Here is a 22,489-nt window from a genome sequence, read left to right as displayed (position 1 = left end):
TTTGGATCCAGTCTGTTGTTCCATGTCCAGGTCTAACTGTTGCTCTTTGACCTGGATACAGATTTCTCAAGAGGCAGGTCAGGTGGTCTGGTGTTTCCATCTCTTTAAGAATTTTCCACAGTTTACTGTGATCCACACAGTCAAAGGCTTTGGCATAGTAAACAAAGCAGAAATAGATACTTTTTCTGGAACTCTCTTGCTTTTTCAATGATCCAAAGGATATTAGCAAGTTGATCTCTGGTTCCTCTGCCTTTTTTAAATACGGCTTTAACAACTGGAAGTTCACAGTTCACATACTGTTGAAGCCTGGCTTTGAGAATTTTGAGCAGTACTTTGCTAGCGTGAGATGAATACAATTGTCTGGTAGTTTGAGCATTCTTTGGCATTGCCATTCTTTGGAATTGGAATGAAAACTGACCTTTTCCAGTCCTGTGGCTGCTGCTGAGTTTTCCAAATTTGCTGGCATATTGAATGCAGCACTTTCACAGCATCATCTTTCAGGATTTGAAATAGCTCAACTGGAATTCCATCACCTCCACTAGCTTTGTTCCTAGTGATGCTTCCTAAGGCCCACTTGACATCACATTCCAGGATGTTTGGCTCTAGGTGAGTGATCACACCATCATGATTATCTGGGTCATGAAGATCCCTTTTGTATAGTTCCTCTGTGTATTCTTGCCACCTCTTCTTAATATCTTATGCTTCTGTTAGGCCCATACCATTTCTGTCCTTTATCGAGCCCATCTTTGCATGAAATGTTCCCTTGGTATCTCTAATTTTCTTGAAGAGATCTCTAGTCTTTCCCATTCTATTGTTTTCCTCTATTTCTTTGCACTGATCACTAAGGAAGGCTTTCCTATCTCTCCTTGCTATCCTTTGGAACTCTGCATTCAAATGGGTATATCTTTCCTTTTCTCCTTTGCTTTTCACTTTTCTTCTTTTCACGGCTATTTGTAAGGCCTCCCCAGACAGTCGTTTTGCTTTCTTACATTTCTTTTTCTTTGGGATGGTCTTGATCTCTGTCTCCTGTACAATGTCACAAACCTCCATCCATAGTTCATCAGGCACTCTGTCTATCAGATCTAATCCCTTGAATCTATTTGTCACTTCCACTGTATAATCATAAGGGATTTGATTTAGGTCATACCTGAGTGGTCTAGTGGTTTCCCTACTTTCAATTTAAGTCTGAATTTGGCAATAAGGAGTTCATGATCTGAGCCACAGTCAGCTCCTGGTCTTGTTTTTGCTGACTGTAAGATCTTCCCCATCTTTGGCTGCAAAGAATATAATCAATCTGATTTCGGTATTGTCCATCTGGTGTTGTCCATGTGTACAGCTGTCTCTCGTGTTGTTGGAAGAGGGTATTCGCTATGACCTGTGCATTCTCTTGACAAAACTCTATTAGCCTTTGCCCTGCTTCATTCTGTAATCCAAGGTCAAATTTGCCTGTTACTCCAGGTATTTTTATGACTTCCTACTTTAAGACTACTTTAAGACAGCAGTCTTAAAGGATACTTATGACTATGTCCACTTCACAGACAAGAAAAATGAGGCTCAGACAGTAAAGTGACTAGTCCAAGGTTGCCTCTGTTTCATAAAAGCCAGAGAGACGATTTGAACACAATTTGACTTAAGACTAAATTTCTGGCTCTTAACTATCAACCACCCCTTCCTATAAACTTCTGTTTATTAAAGTGATCTGGCAGCTCCCCTTTAATGATGAGGCACTGGATAATTTATGAAAGAGGACAGTAATTACTATGCATATATTGCCACGGGCAGACATGTCTGCTTCCAGAAGGTTCTTCCTCCAGGGCCAGGGAGGCCCAGGAGTGAAGACAATAAACAGGCCCAGCTCTGCCCGCAGGCATCTTCTGAAATGAAGCAGGTGAGCACTGCAGAGTGGAGGAGGCCAGGGTCCTCCAGCTGTATCCAGGGCTGCCACAGGCCTGCCTGAGGGTGTGTCAGAGTGCTCCAAAAACAGAAAAGAGAATCATTCTGTCACTTTCCAAGATGTCAAAGCCAGCCTCCTCAGGTTTCCCTAAACTTTCACAGAGAGCTTTGGCTAACTGGCCATGATTGGCAAAGAACTCAGAAAGAAAGGTGCCCTGGGACCCTTGGGGGCCTCAGAAGAGAACCGTGAAGACAAGAACCTCACACTGAGCAGCCAGGCTCCATATGCAGAAAGGAAGCCCCTATCACATCAGTGTCTCCCTCTAAGGCGAGCCCTTGGGGTTTACCTTCTTCTCCCTGCCTGCCCCAGCCCCGTGCGGCCTGCAGAATTACAAGAACTCACAAGTCCAGAAAAGCAGACTGGCTGGCCCTGCCAGAAGTGAGCAGCTCTGCTGTCCTAATCCACTGACCTGACAGGAGCCGGATGAACCGCTGCAGCAAGTGACGGCATCCCACTTACAGGATCTTGTTCGACGTTCGTTACAGCCCCGGAGGGACGGTCAAGAAGGGACAACCACCTTGGTTTTGCAAATGAACTTGGCACTAAATTCAGTGGGTAACATGTCCAAGAGAACACAGTGACTGTGTGACTTGGGGAAGAACCACACCCAGGTCTTCAGGCATTATGGTTCAGGTCTGATTTTGCTTTAAATTTTCTCTTGTGCTTGGCCTTCCTTCGATACCCTCGGCTCTTGAATCATTTGAGGAAATGAGTGTTTCTGTAATTCTCAGCATGGCATCGTCCGCTTCCCCACCTCAGTTCCTGCGGCCACAAATAAGACCCCAGAAACAGTTCCTGAAGTGCCTCATGGGGCCAACACGGGACATATGAGGATCAACACAGCCCCAGTTACCTGTTTCTTCTTTCAAAGTAGCTTCAATACTTCTGGATTCCCCTCAAAGAGTAACTTACTGAGCAAACTGACCTGAGGAAGAGAGTCAGGAAGACGTGTACAGAGTCTCATTGGCTTATTCCAAGGCTCTAAGGTCCTGCGGCTTGAAACCCTCCAGTCATCTTCCTGGACACATAGGAGAATGGCCATGTGTGTCAGCTGGTCTGCAAAATCTGCCACCATTTTTTATGTGGTTTTGTTCATTTTCCCTACATTCTCAGCTTTGACCAACTGACTCCCCAAAGGTTCCCCCAGTTCTCCTTTATATGAGATGGGCATCCCTTTATGGAATCCGCTATATCCCCTTCTTAGGGAAATCCTGTCCATCCGCACAGGACAGCTCAGAACAAACGTTCTTCTGATCTCCTGCACCAATCAATGGCAATTCTATCAGTCTTGCAGATCAGGCAAATACCCTGCAATCATAATCATCCAGTATTCTTTCTCTCACACCCCATAATCCCATATTCAGTCCATCGGCAAACCCTGGTGGCTCAAATCCAGGGGCTCTGCCATCCTCACTACCCTGTTGCACTGCGGCTGGTCCAAGCAAGACACCTCCTCAGTGTTGACTATCTGGTATACTCACAGAACACACATCATGGTCATTGTTTTTACTACATTGGGTTCTCTTTGAGGACAGAGACCATTATTGATGTATCTCTGTGCAGTAACACTACTGTCTCACATCTGTAGAAGTTTGTAGTCCATAAGCATTTTTATTCTTACATATTGGCTCCTACCATTTCACAGATGAGAAAAGTGGCTCAGAGCGGTTCCCTGCTATAGCCAAAGGCACAGATCCCCTAGGTGAAAGGGCAGGCCTTTGGGTTCCAAGTCCATTGCCTTGTACCTGGAAGTGGGCACTCACTAAATTGTCACTGAAAATATATCTTTACTTTTTCTAAACAAGAATAAGGAATGGTGATAGAATCCATAATGTAAGCAAACCTGCTTCTATTCAGGTATGCTTTCAAAGCGTTCACTGAGGCCATTTATTGATTTAATTAACATGGTGACCAATCAAGATATCATCTAGAGTTTCATTTGCCTTTTCATAGATTCCACAAAAGGAAATGAAGAATTTTTTCTCACCCCCAGGAGTATTCATAATAGCTCCAAACTGAAAACAATGCAAATCTTCATCAACAGGAGAACAGATAAATAAATGATAGTATAGTCACACAATGGAAACCTACAAAGCAATAATAAATACTCAACAACATGGATGAATCACACATGATGCTGAATGACGACAATGAGACACAAAGGAGTATGTACATGAATACAATTCCATTCACACCAAGTCCAAGACCAAGAACAAGAAAAACAAACCATAATGATGACAGCTGTCAAAACAGTGGTTACATCTGCATGGATACGGAGGGTTACTCTCAATCATGAACAGGTAAAAGGGAACTCTATGAGATGCTAAGAATACACCATAACAAGATTTGGCAAGTAAGGCCATGAGCCAAATCTGACCCACTGCCCGCTTTGGTCCATAACCTTTTTTGGGGGGACACAGCCACACCCACTTATTTGCGCATGGACATGGTGGCTTTTGCCCTGCAGGTAGAGTTGAGTATTGCAAACAAAGACCTCATGGCCTGCTGGGACTTCCTGGCAGTCCACTGGTTAAGACTCTGCCTTTGCACTGCAAGGGGCATGGGTTTGACCCCTAGTCTAGGAACTAAGATCCCACATGCTGTGCAGTTTGGCAAAAAAATAATAATAATAATAATTATTACTACCTGACACTATACAGAAAAGGTCTGCTGACTTCAGTTATGGACCATGATCTGAGTAGTAGTTACATGCAAGTTTATATACAAAAAGTTTCATCAAGTTACATATTATCAATGACTATTCTAAACCCTAAAGAAGGAAAGGAAAGGCAGAAAGTAAGGAGAAGGGAAACTGAAAATACAGAAATACGTCCTAGAGCAAGTCACCTGTAAAGGTAAAGCCGTGCATCACACTGGTAGGTGGGAAGAGATACAACCACGCTGGGAACAAGAGCTGCATCTTGAGCTGCCAGGACAGGGGAGTCATGTTATTGTCCAAATGGATTCACCCAAGCAGGGTGTCACAATCTTTTCTGGGGTCATAGACACTCATGTGGTGCAACCTGAACTTGAATCTTTGCCCTCCTACCTTCTTCAAGGTGCAATTTTAAACAAATGACTTACTATCTCCAGCCCTCAATTTCTTCACCTATAAAATGAACATAATAATCCTGAGCTCAGTGAGTCATTATGAGAGTTCAAGGGCATCAACATATATGAAGTGCTTAGAACAGTAGCTGGAAAAAGAAATGTCAGTAACTCCTGATCGGAGAATATCATAGAAACTACGAATGCTCCCACCAGAAAAATCAACTCATTCACATTCGCAGATTTCGACACAGGATATTAAGAGAGTGAGGACTGTCCTGTAAGCTCATGGTGGCCCTGGTTGTGGCTGTTAAGGCATCACAAAGGCATGGCAGGCCTGTGCAGGTGCCAAAGCCCCAAGAATGCTCAGGGCTGGCACACAGCAGCCCTGCTGTCATCACAGACGGCAACTGACAGCCCTGGGGGGCCTCTGCCAGCCTGGCGGCAAACTGACATCTAATTGTACCAGCTTCCACGCTAACCTGCCAGGTGATGGGATCCAGGGGGAACTGCAGGGAAAGCAGTGAATGGCACCTGCAGTGGGACCAAGCCGGTCCTCCACCTGGAGCCATGCCTGCCTGTGCAGAGATGCAGACAGCAGAGCCTGCGGCAGCAAGGCGGAGATAAGAGCAGCTGGGATGATGGCTCATCACATTCATTCATCTCCACCACCTTCAGTGACTCTGTGTCATCAGCTGGAGCACAGCTGGCCTCCCCAGAGGTGCCTCGTTTGTATGAACAGGGGCGGGCATGTGCCAGACAGCTGGAGAAGCCCCACTCTGCCAGGCGGGTGTGGTGGTGCACTTCTTGGGGTGGGAGCACAGTCTTTCTCCACATCCAGCATGGGGTGGGGGTGTGAGCAGGTGTCCACTGGTGGGATGTTTCCTGGCGCCATGGGGCATCACTGATGGGGAGCTTCTCTGATACCTGGCTAAGGGCCGTGCATCAGGTGCTGTGAAAGGGCTGAGAGGAGGGCAAACTGCTGCCCAACTGCAGAGAGCGGGTAGAGGAAGCTTTGTGATGTGTCTGTGAAGGACAAAGTCTTTCATCTTCTGTTTCTCCAGCAAGACGACAACCTAGACTCTTGACTGCTTTCTCACCCCATCTTCATAAGTCAGCCATAAGAATTGGACCTCCTGCTATCTCAGAACCTTTTTTTCAAAGTAGTGATTATTTAACTTGGTCTCTCTGGCTTTTATGAGAACCTCCAAAGTCAATGACTGCCGATGGACCTGCTTCTGAATTCACTCCAGTTGTTGGCAGAATTCATTTTGGTACCCCTGGTAGCGACACAACAAGGCCACCCTCAGCTCCTAGAGGCCACCTGCAGTTCCTTGCCACTGGCCCTTTCTGTAGGCTGGGTCTGACCCCATGGAAACTTGCTTCTTCAAAACCAGCAAGAGAGAAAAGAACAGGTTTAGAAGCAAGACCAAGTCATACATAGTGTAATATCATAGGAGGGACATCCCATCACTTTGTCATATTCTACTGGTTAGAAGCCACAGTTCCCGCCCACCTTCAAAGGGAGATGACTATACAAAGGTGTGAATCCTAAGAGGCAGGAATCATGGCAGCATCTGAAAGTCTGTTCATCCCAGAGAACAAAAATAGAAGGTCCAACCTGGGGAACGAGGGACATCAAGAGGAAGTGATGTTAAGCATCTGGAGAGGAAAAGATCAATGCATACTAGTATTAATTGAACTTCACCTTGAAGATGAGTCTAGGGAAATATATGTATATGCAGAGCTCTTAGAGTTTGTGTTGCAATCTTATATGTCACTTAATGTTCCTGCACATCCTACAATGGAGCTTCACTGGACAGGAGAAGAAGCTGAGACTCTGAGGAGTTCAGTAACTTTCCTAAGGTCACCAGCTGATAGATGACTAGGCCAGAATTGTTCTGCAGGACTTCTATTCCCAAAGTTGGAAAGGTGGAGGAGTTGACAGTAACACTTGCAGGAAAGATGGAATAAAGACCTCCAAAAATCCCCTCTTTCATAAAAGCAATAAAAATACCCACGAAAAATAAACTAAGAACTCTGAAAATTAAATTCTTACAACAATGTGGAGAGTGTTTATTCAAGAAAAATGTCTAAATCTTGGTAAGAACAGAGAGTTTTGTGGTATTTTAACTTGTTTGTTACCCATCTCCTCTCCCCAGCTCCATGGTAGCCTTGAAAACTAACAGCCACAAACTTCAAGGAAAGCCAGCAGCCTAGAAGTCACTGCTGGGCAGCACTCCCCAGGCTGATGAACAAAATATATGTGGTCACTGTCAAAATCTCAACTTACTTTTTTTGGGGAAAAAAATTATCCTGAAATTCTTATGGAAATGCAACACTCAGAATAACTAAAGCAATTTTTAAAAAGAACAAAGTTGAAGAACTCATACTTCCCAATTCCAAAACTTACTGTAAAGCTACAGGCTTCAAGACTGTGTGGTTCTCGCCTAAGGACAGACATACAGGTCAATAGAATAGAAGTGAGATCCCAAAGATAATTCCTTATATTCAAGATCAACTGATTTTCAACAGGGATGCCAAGATGATTCATTGGGGAAAGACTAGTTTTTCAACAAATTATATTGAAACAAGTGAATATCCACATGCAAAAGAATGAAGTTGGATCTCTACAACATATAAAAATATTAATGCAGAATGCATCAAAGACCCTAGTGTAAGAGCTAAATCTCTTAAGAAACCTTGAACATAGATCTTGTTACTTGCATTAGGCAATGGTTTCTTAGATATGACAAAGAAAAAGCACAAACAACAAAAGAAAAAAGATAAATTGAACTGCATCAAAATTTTTAAAAACTTGTGCTAGGATACTATCAAGAAAGTAAAAGGACAACCTACAGAAATGGGAGAAAATAATTGTAAATCATATGTCTGAGAAGGGACTTGTATTCATAATATATAAAGAACTCAAAACTTCATTATGCAAAGAACCCCCCCTTTTTTTTTACAGACAAAGAATTTGAATAGGCATTTATACAAATGGCCAATAAGTAAATGAAATGATGCTCAATATCACTAATCATTAGGGAAATGCAAACAAAAACCATAATGAGATACCACTTTGTACCCCCTGCTGCTGCTAAGTCGCTTCAGTCGTGTCTGACTCTGTGCAACCCCAGAGATGGCAGCCCACCAGGCTCCCCCGTCCCTGGGATTCTCCAGGCAAGAACACTGGAGTGGGTTGCCATTTCCTTTTCCAACTTAAGAAAGTGAAAAGTGAAAGCGAAGTCGTTCAGTCGTGTCCAACTCTTTGCGACCCCATGGACTGCAGCCTACCAGGCTCCTCCATCCATGAGATTTTCCAGGCAAGAGTACTGGAGTAGGGTGCCTTTGCCTTCTCCTTGTACCCCCTAGGATAGCTCTAAAAAAACAGATAATAACAAGTGTTGGAAAGAACATGGAGAAATTTGGAACCCTCACATACTGCTATGGAACACTGTCTGGCAGTTCTTCAAATGGTTAAAGATAGAGTTACCATAAAACTCAATAATTCCACTCTTAGACATATACCCAAGAGGATTGAAAACATATGTCCATACAAAAGCCTGTACACAAATGTCTGTAGGAGTATCATTCATAATAGCCAAAAAGTAGAAACAATCCAAATGACCATCAATTAACGAATGTGTAAACAAAACTTAGGATCTTCAAACAACGGAATATCATGAATGAAATACTGATACACAAACAATATCAATGAATGTTGAAAACCTTATGGTGGATGAAAAAAGCCAGACCCAAAAGGCTACATACTGCATCACTCCATTATATAAAACACTCAACATAGGCAAATTCATAGACAAAATGAATTAATTTGCTGCTATGGGGGAAAAATGGGAAGTGACTGCTAATGGGTGCAGGGTTTCCTTTTGGGATGATGGAAATATCATGGAATTAGGTAGTGGTGAAGCTTGCACAACTTTGGTATTGGACTGAAAGCTACTGTACTGGGCACTTTTTAAAGGCTGAACTTTATGGTATATAAATTATATCTCAGTTTTTTAAAAGATTGATAAACTAATGAAAGGTAAGGAAACTTGAAGTGTGAGAAACACAATCATACAAATCCATGTGCTTATTATTAACCTTAGGATCTTTCCTGAGATTGCTAATTAAATATCTGCCTGGATAAACTATAAATAAGTATACAATACCCTAACCACAAATGCTTAAGTAAGTGTTAGTCGTGTAGCCACATCCAACTCTTTGCCACCTCATGGACTATAGCCCAGCAGGCTCCTCTGTCCATGGGATTCTACAGGCAAGAATACTGGAGTGGGTTGCCATTTCCTTCTCCAATGGATGGACCTAGAGATTATCATACCAAGTGAAATAAGTGGCAACTTCTTATAAAGTTAAACAATATACATCTACCATATGATCCAGTAATTTCATTCTTAAATGTTGACTGAAGAGCAATGAAGGGATGTGTCCACAAAAGACTTGTATAAGAATGTTCATAAAAGCCTTAGAAACACAACTCCAATCTGGAAATAATCCAAAAGTCCATCAACATAAAGACATAGTTATATAGTCAGGCAATGGAACAGCACTCAGCAATGAAAAATGAAATGGAATCTTTCATAACAATATAATCGAATTTCACCAACATTACATTCAGTGAAAGAAGCCAGACCTAAGATAGGATACACTGTAGGAGAACAAGCTAAATTAATTTACAGTGATAGAAATCAGAAAGTGCTGGCTCCAGGGGAGAAGAGAATTGAATATAAAGAAGCATAAAGTAACTTCTGAGAGTGACAAAAAGGTTCTTTATCTTACTTTGGCTGGTGGTAATATGATTGGATAGAATAATCCAGACTCATCAATTGAACACTTACGATCTAATGCATTTTATTATATGTAATTCATATCTCAAAAATGTTATATGAATTATATATAGTATATAAAACTATATAAACTGTAGATACATAATCTACAGTTATAATTTTTCTTAATGTCAGATATTCTGATGTGCAACATTTAGGAAACACTGATTTCATCTAAGAACTCATACTTTCCTTAAGTTACAGTAATAGCCTGTATAGCAATTGCTATTCACCAACATATTTTGATCCTTTCAAGGCTATAGAATCAGGCTTGATCACCTAAGGATCACCTGCTTTAAAGAATTAGGCTGTACATTAATTTATTTTATTATTACAAAGCCACAATTCCTCTAAGCCTTTCATTTCGATCATATGTCTCCTCGAGCCAGAGCCTGGCTAAATTCTGTGCTTATACCATTTCTCTAAAATACCTAGCACGAACAGAGAATATAGTTTCAAGACATGATTGATATTTTCAGGCACATACTGTCACAATCTCTGTTTTGACTTTTGGAGGTACAGTTAGAGTGGAACATGTGGTTCATGCTTACAAGCTTGGCAGAAGAGATCAAAGTGTCTCAGCTAAAGCTGCCACCAGTCCCATTTATTTTATGGAGAAGTTGGTGATACTGTATACAGAAAATTCCACCTACATGCAGAAAGTCCTGAAAGAGATGCCTTTGTCAGCTAGAGGCTCACAGACAACCTCCCAGCCTTCAGAGTTACCCTTGGAGGGGGAAAAGACTGAATAAGCACTAGAAATAAAACACATCCCAATCTATGCATCTATGGACACCTTATCTTTGACAAAGGAGGCAGGAATACACAACAGAGAAAAGACAATCTCTTTAACAAGTGATGCTGGGAAAAGTGGTCAACCACTTGTAAAAGAATGAAACTAGAATACTTTCTAACAGCATACACAAAAATAAACTCAAAATGGATTAAAGATTTAGACGTAAGACCAGAAACTATAAAACTTCTAGAGGAGAACATAGGCAAAACAGCCTCTGACATACATCACAGCAGGACCCTCTATGACCCACCTCCCTGAGTAATGGAAATAGAAGCAAAAATAAACAAATGGGACCTAATTAACCTTAAAAGCTTTTGCACAACAAAGGAAACTATAAGCAAAGTGAAAAGACAGCCTTCAGAATGGGAGGAAATAATAGTAAACGAAGCAACTGACGAATTTATCTCAAAAATATACAAGCAACTACTGCAGCTCAATTCCAGAAAAATAAATGACCCAATCCAAAAATTGGCCAAAGAACTAAACAGACAGTTCTCCAAAGAAGACATACAGATGGCTAACAAACACATGTAAAGATGCTCAACATCACTCATTATCAGAGAAATGCAAATCTAAACCACAATGAGGCACCATTTCACGCCAGTCAGAATGGCTGAGATCCAAAAGTCTACAAGCAATGAATGCTGGAGAGGGTGTGGAGAAAAGGGAACCCTCTTACACTGTTGGTGGGAACGCAAACTAGTACAGCCACTATGGAGACCAGTGTGGAGATTCCTTAAAAAACTGGAAATAGAACTGCCTTATGACCCAGCAATCCCACTGCTGGGCATACGCACCAAGGAAACCAGAACTGAAAGAGACATGTGTACCCCAATGTTCATCGCAGCGCTGTTTATAATAGACAGGACATGGAAGCAACCTGGATGTCCATCAGCAGACGAATGGATAAGAAAGCTGTGGTACATATATACAATGGATATTACTCCACCATTAAAAAGAATGCATTTGAATCAGTTCTAATGAGGTGGATGAAACTGGAGCCTATTATACAGAGTGAAGTAAGCCAGAAAGAAAGATACCAATACAGTATACTAATGCATATATATGGAATTTAGAAAGATGGTAACGATAACCCTATATGTGAGACAGAAAAGGAGATACAAATGTATAGAACAGTCTTTTGGACTCTGTGGGAGAAGGCAAGGGTGGGATAATCTGAGAGAATAGCATTTAAACATAATATATGTTTCATAATATAATATGTTAACATAATATATGTTACATAAAATAATGTATATTATCATATGTGAAACAGATCGCCAGTCCAGGTTCGATGCATGAGACAGGGTGCTCGGGGCTGGTGCATTGGGATGACCCAGAGGGATGGGATGGGGAGGGAGGTGGGAGGGGGGTTCAGGATGGGGAACACATGTACACCCATGGCAGATTCAAGTCAATGTATGGCAAAAACCATTACAATATTGTAAAGTAATTAGCCTCCAACTAAAGTAAATAAATAAATAAACACATCCCAGAGAGCACAGGGACTCTGCACCATGAGACTTTAAAACCAACTCCAGGGCTCAGCGTGGCACCTTTGACCAGCAACACAGAACAACTGCAAGAAGATTGAACAGTCCCTCGAAATGTGAACATGGCACTTGGCAACCCCCCAAAAAATCAAGCAGGTGCACTCACTCTTAGTTTTCCCCTATGTTAAGAAATAAAAACCGCCCTTGGTACTACAAGACAGTGACAACTTCTGAATGATGTTCTTGAATAAACTTTGGAAGGATGGAGACCAAGTTATTGTGATTTCCTAATAAAAATATTAATAGCTGTGTTAAAGGCATATTATGTGGCAGGTTCTACAAGCTTTAAATACAGGAAACCATTTATTTCCTCCAAACAACCCTCTAAGTTCAGTATTAATATCATCGATATTCTGTAGTCGAGAAAACAGAAACCCACAACGGGAGTCAGGGATTCCCAACGTTAGGCAGCGAGTAAGGGTCTGAGCTGGGTTTTGAGTGGTGTTGGTCTAGCAAATTTGGCTGCAATTTGAAATAATTTGGAAAGCTTGAAAAAATTCTGATGCACAGGAACCACTTCCAGAAATTCTGATTTAGCTGGTCTGGGGCGGGAGGTGGGGGGCGGGGGGGGGGGGGCGGCACAGCCTGGGCATCACCATTGTTTTAAATTTCTCCGGGTGACTCTAATGAAAAACCATGGCTGAGAAACACAGGTCCAGAGCCCTCACCATTTGTGTCTCTGCTCTGCTCCCTTTTCTGAATCATTGACTCAAAGTCTTTTACAGCAGGTCTTCCTAACCCAGGGTTCACCGACACCCAGGCTACAAACATTTCCAAAATTGGGTATTTGGACAAGTACAATTTTTTCAGTAAGGTTATTTCATCAGAGTCTCTCTAATAACCTTGATTCAAAATAAGATAAAGGACTTCCCTGGTGGTCTAGTGGTTAAGAATCCGCCTGCCAGTGCAGGGGACACGGTTTTGCTTCCTGGTCTGGGAAGAATCCACATGCCGCAGAGCAACTAAGCCCACGGGCCACAGCTCCTAAAGCCTGGATGCCCTGGGGCCCATGCACCGCCACAACAGAAGGCCTGCAGTGAGAGGCCCGGGCACCTCAGCTAGAGAGTAGCCCCTGCTTGCTACAGCTAGGGAAAGCCTGCACCCAGCAACAAAGCCCCAGTGCAGCCAAAAAGTAGCAGATAAATAAAAAGAATTTTTTTTAAGGAGCTATTTTAAAAAAGAGACAGAGAGAGCTAGTCCAAAGGAAGTAGTAAATAAATTTAAAAAAATAATAAAAAGGAGCTATTAAAAAAAAAAGGGAGCTATTCCAAAGGAAAGTGAAAATCACAATGTCTTACAGCACATGCCTCCATGAATATTTAATTTGTTTGGTTTTTTAAAAAAAATTTACATTTTAGTGGCAACGGAACCAGAAAGTCACTTAGTTTTCAGGAGAAAATCACAGTAGAACCACAAAAATGTCCTTTTCCCTAAGAACACAGTAGGACCAGGGTAGTGGTCTAGGAAAAGGGTAAAATGAGAGTTTAGTGAACTTGTGGGAGAAGAAGCAAAGTCAGGAGGCTATGGGTTGTGATGAGACGACAAGCAATCCGCCTGGCGTCCTAGGGTCCTCATTATGTTTAAATGTGATGAGCTCAGGCTTTAAAACCAAAAAAGTGCATGCATGGTACAGCTGGACCTCTTAGGACAGGTGCCCTCCCCTGAATCCCTTTGTGGCTTGGATCAGTACTATCCCCCAAGCAGAGAAATTCTAAAAGAGAAATGGCACTAACCAAGTGTAATGGGGTGCTATCAGAAGATACCAACAGGCAGGCTACAGAGACCATGAAATATCTTGGGTCTTTCAGAGGATCCAGGTGTGTCCTGAGTCACTTCAGTCGTGCTGACTCTTTGTGATGCTACAGACTGTAGCCCCCCAGGCTCCTCTGTCAATGGGATTCTCCAGGCAAGAATACTGGAGCAGGTTTCCAGCCCTCCTCCAGGGGATCTTCCCAACCCAGAGACTGAACCCACATTTCTTATGGCTACTTTCATTGAAAAGGAGGGTTCTTTACCACTAGGGCCACCTGGGATGATCCATAAGCAAATAAATTAGTTTCCCTTGGTGGCCCAGCCACCTGCCAAGTGCCACTTCTCTTTCCTCTCACCCAAGGAAAGAGAAACAAAGAGGAAATGAGTTTTCCTGTGAATTTTCTGATTTGTGAAACCATAAGGATCAAGAGCTTACTCTCTGGCATGGATAAATCCAAAATCAAATGTCCCATCTGTCATTGACAAGTGAGGCTGTTTTGAAAAAGATCCTTAGTCTCTCTGATCTCTCATCTGAGAAGTGGGGATAATAATGTTATTTACCTTCTAAGGTTGTTCAGAACACAGATGAGATATGCATCTGAGTGTTGATAATGGCCAGCACACACCTAGCCCGCAACTCAGGCTGGCTATCATTACTGAAAGGTGTCTGATGAGGAGCATAACTGGTATTCAGTAAATGTTTCTCTACTTTTGTTCCCTCTTCCCTTCTCTCCCTGCAGTAGATTAAAATGGCCATAAAATCTTTGCAGCTCTTCCCATTAAATCATGCAGCCCATTCACTTATGACTTGAACTCCAGGCCACCCTTTGACTTGCTTTGATGTCATGCAACTTCTGAGTTTAACTTTTGAGTGGTTTTACACCATCTGTTCTTGCCCATTTGGATGCTGTTGCCAGGTGAGGGAGGCTGTGCTGAGCTGATGAAGATGTGTGACCCAGCCACAGGCCAGTATCAGGCTGTCTGATGACTGCAGCCACATAGTGACCTCAACCAAGACCACAGGAGAACCAGCTGGACGGGCCTAGTCTAGATGGCTGACCCAGAGACCCATGAATATATACAGAATTTGTTGTTTTCAGCCACTAAATGTGGGGGTGGTTTTTTATGCAGCCATAGATAACTGATAACTCCCCAGGTCGGCAGCTGTCCAATATGTTACTGGAGAACAGTGGAGAAATAACTACCGAAAGAATGAAGGGATGGAGCCAAAGCAAAAACAACACCCAATTGTGGATGTGACTAGTGGTCGAAGTAAAGTCTGATGCGGTAAAGAACAATATCGCAGGGGAACCTGGAATGTTAGGTCCATGAATCAAGGTAAATTAAATTCAGTTCACTCGCTCGGTCATGTCCAACTCTTTGAGACCCTATGGACTTCATTACACCAGGCCTCCAGGTCCATCACCAACTCCCGGAGCTAACTCAAACTCATGACCATTGACTCGGTGATGCCATTCAACCATCTCATCCTCTGTCATCCCCTTCTCCTCCCACCTTCAATCTTTCCCAGCATCAGGGTCTTTTTCAATGAGTCAGCTCTTCGCATCAGGTGGCCTATTGGAGTTTCAGCTTCAACATCAGTCCTTCCAATGAATATTCAGGACTGATTTCCTTTAGGATTGATTGGTTTGATCTCCTTGCAGTCCAAGGGATTCTCAAGAGTCTTCTCCAACACCACAGTTCAAAAGCATCAATTCTTCGGCGCTCACCATTCCTTATAGTCCAACTCTTACATCCATACATGACTACTGGAAAATTCATAGCCTTGACTAGACGAACCTTTGTTGGCAAAGCGATGTCTCTGATTTTAATATGCTATCTAGGTTGATCAAAGCTTTTCTTCCAAGGAGCAAGCATCTTTTAATTTCATGGCTGCAGTCACCATCTGCAGTGATTTGAGAGCCCAAGAAAATAAAGTCTGCCATTGTTTCCCCATCTATCTGACATGAAGTGATAGGACCAGATGCCATGATCTTCGTTTTCTGAAGGTTGAACTTTAAACCAACTTTTTCACTCTCCTCTTTCACTTCCATTAAAAGGATCTTTAGTTCTTCACATTCTGCCATAAGGGTGGCATCATCTGCATATCTGAGGTTATTGCTATTTCTCCTGGCAATCTTGATTCCAGCTTGTGCTTCTTCCAGCCCAGCGTTTCTCATGTTGTACTCTGCATATAAGTTAAATAAGCAGGGTGACAATATACAGCCTTGACGTACTCCTTTTCCTATTTGGAGCCAGTCTGTTGTTCCATGTCCAGTTCTAACTGTTGCTTCCTGATCTGCATACAGGTTTCTCAAGAGGCAGGTCAGGTGGTCTGGTATTCCCATCTCTTGAAGAATTTTCCACAATTTGTGGTGATCCACACAAAGGCTTTGGCATAGCAAATAAAGCAGAAATAGATGTTTTTCTGGAACTCTTTTGCTTTTTCGATGGTCCAATGGATGTTGCCAAGTTGATCTCTGGTTCCTCTGCCTTTTCTAAAACCAGCTTGAACATCTGGAATTTCACATCTCACATATGGCTGAAGCATGGCTTGTGGAATTTTGAGCATTACTTTACTAGCATGTGAGATGAGTGCAATTGTGCAGTAGTTTGAGCATTCTTTGGCATTGCCTTTCTTTGGGATTGGAATGAAAACTGAACTTTTCCAGTCCTGTGGCCACTGCTGAGATTTTCCAAATTTGCTGGCATACTGAGTGCAGCACTTTCACAGCATCATCTTTCAGGGTTTGCAATAGCTCAACTGGGATTCCATCACCTCTACCAGCTTTGTTCGTAGTGATGCTTCCTAAGGCCCATTTGACTTTGCATTCCAGGATGTCTGGCTCTAGATGAGTGATCACATCATCATGGTTATCTGGGTCGTGAAGATATTTTTGTATAGTTCTTCCATGCATTCTTGCCACCTTTTCTTAATAGCTTCTGCTTCTGTTAGGTCCATATCATTTCTGTCCTTTTTTGAGCCCATCTTTGCATGAAATGTTCTCTTAGTATCTCTAATTTCCTTAAAGAAATCTCTAGTTTTTCCCTTTCTATTGTTCTCCTCTATTTCTTTGCATTAATCACCGAGGAAGGCTTTCTTATCTCTCCTTGCTATTCTTTGGAACTCTGCATTCAAGTGGGTACATCTTTCCTTTTCTCCTTTGCTTTTCACATCCCTTCTTTTCACAGCTATTAGTAAGGCCTCCTCAGACAGGCATTTTGCCTTTTTGCATTTCTTTCTCTTGGGGATGGTCTTGATCCCTGTCTCCTGTACAATGTCATGAACCTACACCCATAGTTCATCAGGCACTCGGTTTATCAGATCTAGTCCCTAAAATTTATATCTCACTTCCCCTGTATAATCGTAAGGGATCTGATTTAGGTCATATCTGAATGGTCTAGTGGTTTTCCCTACTTTCTTCAATTTAAGTCTGAATTTGGCAATAAGGAGTTCATGATCTGAGCCAGAGTCAGCTCCCAGTCTTGTTTTTGCAAGGTAAATTAGAAGTGGTTAAACAGGAAATGGCAAGAATGAACATCAACATTTTATGAATCAGTGAACTAAAATGGACTAGAATGGGTGAATTTAACACAGATAAACATTATATCTACTACTGTGGGCAAGAATCCCTTAGAAGAAATGGAGTAGCCCTCATAATCTGAATAGAGTCTGAAATATAGAACTTAGATACAATCTCAGAAACAACAGAATGATCTCTGTTCATTTCCAAGGCCAACCATTCAATATCATAGTAATCCAAGTCTATGCCCCAACCAATAACACTAAAGAAGCTGAAGTTGAACAGTTCTATGAAGACCTACAAGACCTTCTAGAACTAACACACAAAACAGATGTCCTTTTCATTATAGGGGACTGGAATGCAAAATTAGAAGTCAAGAAATACCTGGAATAACAGGCAAATTTGGCCTTGGAGTCCAAAATGAAGCAGGTCAAAGGCTAACAGAGTTTTGCCAAGAGAACGCACTGGTCATAGCAAACACCTGCTTCCAACAACCCAAGAGAAGACTCTACACATGGACATCACCAGATGGTCAACACCGAAATCAGACTGATTATATTCTTTGCAGCCAAGGATGGAGAAGCTCTATACAGTTAGCAAAAACAAGAGCGGGAGCTGACTATGGCTCAGATCATAAACTTCTTATTGCCAAATTCAGACTTAAATTGAAGAAAGTGGGGAAAATCACTAAACCATTCAAGTATGACCTAAATCAAATCCATTACGATTATACAGGGGAAGTGAGAAATAGATTCAAGGGATTAGATCTGATAGACAGAGTACCTAAAGAACTATGGACGGAGGTTCGTGACATTGTACAGGAGGCAGTAATCAAGAACATCTCCAAGAAAAAGAAATGCAAAAAAGAAAAATGGTTGTCTGAAGAGGCCTTACAAATAGCTGAGAAAAAAGAGAAGTGAAATGCAAAGGAGAAAAGGAAAGATATACCCACTTGAATGCAGGATTCCAAAGAATAACAAGGAGAGATAAGAAAGCCGTCCTCAGTGAACAGTGCAAAGAAATAAGAGGAAAACACTAGAGTGTGAAAGACTAGAGATCTCTTCAAGAAAATTAGAGATACCTAGGGAATAATCCAGGCAAAGATGGACACAATAAAGGACAGAAATGGTATGGACCTAACAGAAGCAGAAGATATTAAGAAGAGGTGGCAAGAATAGAAGGAAGAACTATACAAAAAAGATCTTCACAACCCAGAGAGTCACAATGGTGTGATGACTCACCCAGAGCTATATATCCTGGAATGAGAAGTCAAGTGGGCTTTAGAAAGCATCACTATGAACAAAGCTAGTGGAGGTGATGGAATTCCAGTAGAGCTATTTCAAATCCTGAAAGATGATTCTGTGAAAGTGCTGCACTCAGTATGCAAGCAATTTTGGAAATTTGCCAGCAAAATTGGAAAATGCAGCAGTGTGCACAGGACTGGAAAATGTCAGTTTTCATTCCAATCCCTAAGAAAGGCAATGCCAAAGAATGTTCAAACTACCACACAATTGCACTCATCTCACACACTAGCAAAGTAATGCTCAAAATTCTCCAAGCCAGGCTTCAACAGTACGTGAACTGTGAACTTCCAGTATTCAAGCTCATTTTAGAAAAGGCAGAGAAACCAGAGATCAATTTGCCAATATGTTTTGGATCATCGTAAAAGCAAGAGTTCCAGAAAAACATCTACTTTTGCTTTCTTGACTACGCCTAAGCATTTGACACTGTGTATCACAACAATCTCTGGAAAAGTCTTAAAGAGATGGGAATACCAGACCACCTGACCTGCCTCTTGAGAAACCTATATGCAGGTCAGGAAGCCACAGTTAGAACTAGACATGGAACAACAGACTGGTTCCAAATTGGACAAGGAGTACGTCAAGGCTGTATATCGTCACCCTGCTTATTTAACTTATATGTAGAGTACGTCATGTGAAATGCCAGGTTGGATGAAACACGAGCTGGAATCATGACTGCCGGGAGAAATAGCAATAACCTCAGATATGCAGATGACAGCACCCTTATTGCAGAAAGAGAAGAGAAACTAAAGAGCCTCTTGATGAAAGTGAAAGAGGACAGTGGAATTTTTGACTTAAAACTCCACATTCAGAAAACAAAGATCATGGCATCTGGTCCCATCGCTTCATGGCAAATAGATGGGGAAACAATGGAAACTGTGACAGACTTTATTTTCTTGGGCTCCAAAATCACTGCAGATAGTGACTGCACCCATGAAATTAAAAGATGCTTGCTCCTTGGAAGAAAAGCTATGACCAACCTAGACAGCATATTAAAATCAGAGACATTGCTTTGCCAACAAAGGTTCATCTAGTCAAGGCTATGGTTTTTCCAGTGGTCATGTATGGATTTAAGAATAGAACTATAAAGAAAGCTGAGCGCCGAAGAATTGATACTTTTGAACGGTGGTGTTGGAGAAGACTCTTGAGAGTCCCTTGGACTGCAAGATCAAAACCATTCAATCCTAAAGGAAATCAGTCCTGAATATTCATAGGAAGGACTGATGCTGAAACTCCAATACTTTGGCCACCTGATGTGAAGAACTGACTCATTGAAAAAGACCCTGATGCTGGGAAAGATTGAAGTCTGGAGTAGAAGGGGACGACAGAGGATGAGGTGGTTGGTTGGCATCACCTACTTGATGGACATGAGTTTGAGCAAGCTCTGGGAGTTGGTGATGGACAGGGAAGCCTGTCTGCTGCAGTCCATGGGGTCTCAAAGAGTCGGCCATGTGAATGACTGAACTGCACTGAGATAACTGATACATTGTTCTCATTTCTTTTTCAATCCCAGTGAGTCTCCACATGATTCAGATTCATTAGAAGTAGTTGAGAGCTAAGAGTTAGAGGATGATAGGAGAAGCCAGAATTTTCTAACAGCACTTTCCGACTCAAATGCTTTCTGGCAGTTGCGGTAGGGCTGCCTCCACTGGAGCGATACACAGATGTGTTTGCTTGGTTGTTTTAAGGAAGCGCAGTAACTTCCATCAATATCTCTGCAATTGCCCATTATCCCAGCTGAAAAACAAAATGCAGAATTGAATGGGGGAAAAAATCAATCTAACTGCACTGTATAGACATAACCTATACAAAACAGCAGAAGTTTACAGAAAAAAAAAAACACAACTGCCAAAGTATCTCTTAGCACCATAGAAAATGTACACTGCCATTTTTATGGGAACTAATTAAAACCCAAACCCACTTAAGCTCATATCACTCAGGTGCCTGATCAGGAGTAATATAAAGTCTCATTTATCAAGGACTTTATATCAAGTGCTACTTCAATGTTTTATATATGATTAGCCACCCTAACTGACCATAAGATGGAGGTACTGTTTTGTCCATTCTGCAGATTAAGAAATGCTGATGTGCCTCTTTTAATGTCCTTCCCAAGCTCTCACAACTGATCACTGGCTTAAGTAAAACAAAAACAATCAGGTTTTTTAATAAGAGCTTTTGACATTAAGTAGATCTTTTGACCTAAGGCCTAAATGCTTTGACCTTAAGGTCCAGAATTGAGTTTTTGAAGTTACTTAATAATAAAAATAAAGACATACTCAAGCATAACCCTTCTATCTCTATCTTTCTCTTAGATGCCCAAGCCTAGAGATATCACCATCAGACTCTGCTATAGGACATATTGCAGGCAAGGGCTCTGCCTCTAATGCTTCTGACCTGCTGAGATGTGAAGAAAGAGGTTCTCACAAAAGAGTCAGCAAGCTCCCAGGAGGTCCATTCTCCAAGATGACACCCAAATCTACCCAGCGTGTGTCCTGGATAACTCTGAGTAGGTGATGATTTTCTCGGTTCTTTAAGAATTTGAGGGCCTCACCTTCCAGAAGAGTGTTTCTGGATCTTGAATGAACATTAGAATTACCTGACTCATTTTTTCAACAATTCCTAATAAATCTGTTCAATGCTCCACTCCTGGTAATGTCCTGGGTCATGGTTAGGCTAAAGCTTGGTTGCCCATTGTACAGAACCTACGCTTAATATAATAAGCTCTGTCCTTGGAGGTGAGGGGAAAAACATGGCTATTCCTTTAAGAAATGCTGTGTCCAGGGCAAGATGCACATTTCCTTAGGAGTAACTATGGATTTAGCAGGCAGCGTGCTGCACATAACTAACGAAGATCCATCTTCCTACACTTTGGCCCACAATGATGTAACGTGTCCTTGGTTACATCAAGAACTAGAAAGGCCATATTCTGTTCAGGGACCTGGAATTCATGACTCCCACTAAGAACTGATGGCCATTCTTCAGACCATATTCAGAAAATGCTGTCAGTGTCTGGCTGTGAGATGATCTCCTGGCATGGCTCCTCAACCTCTAAGAACACTTTGCTCTAGACCAGGGAGTCCCAACCTCTGGGGTGTAATGCCTGATGATCTGAGGTGGAGATGATGTAATAATAATAATAATAATAATAGAAATAAAGTGCATGATAAATGTAATGCACTAGAATCATCCTGAAACCATCCTCCTGCCCCCAGTTCATGGAAATATGGTCTTCCTCAAAACTGGTCCCTCATGCCAAAGAGGTTAGGGACTGCTGCTCTAGATCAAATACAAGTTCTGCTTTTAGTCACTTCCCAGGCCAGAAAAATAAAGCCTTGCAATTGTACAAGCACCAATGCATAACTGGGCAGGCCTCCATATATATTCCACACATCTTGATTCATCATACTGGACACCTCAGCTCTAGTTAAGGGACACCAATCTTAGTCAAGACCCCCCCATGCACAGTCATGTCCTTGTTCAAGACTCGCCATCTGGAGTCCTAATATAGCCAAGGCCTGAGGTTCCGGATGGTACCTGGTATCGCACGGCCACTTGTGAAATCATAAACCAGTGCACTTTCTTCATCATCCTATCACACAGTGCTCACAACAGAGTAGACACTTCATAGATATCTACAGAATTAAATATCACAAATGACCACACCACTGACCCCTTCACAAGCCACCTTGCAATCAGCAAGGCCCTGCACAC

Source organism: Bos indicus x Bos taurus, chromosome 13 (genome assembly GCF_003369695.1).
Source record: "Bos indicus x Bos taurus breed Angus x Brahman F1 hybrid chromosome 13, Bos_hybrid_MaternalHap_v2.0, whole genome shotgun sequence".
Classification (NCBI taxonomy): domain Eukaryota; kingdom Metazoa; phylum Chordata; class Mammalia; order Artiodactyla; family Bovidae; genus Bos; species Bos indicus x Bos taurus.
Note: the sequence above shows the minus strand (reverse complement) of the source record.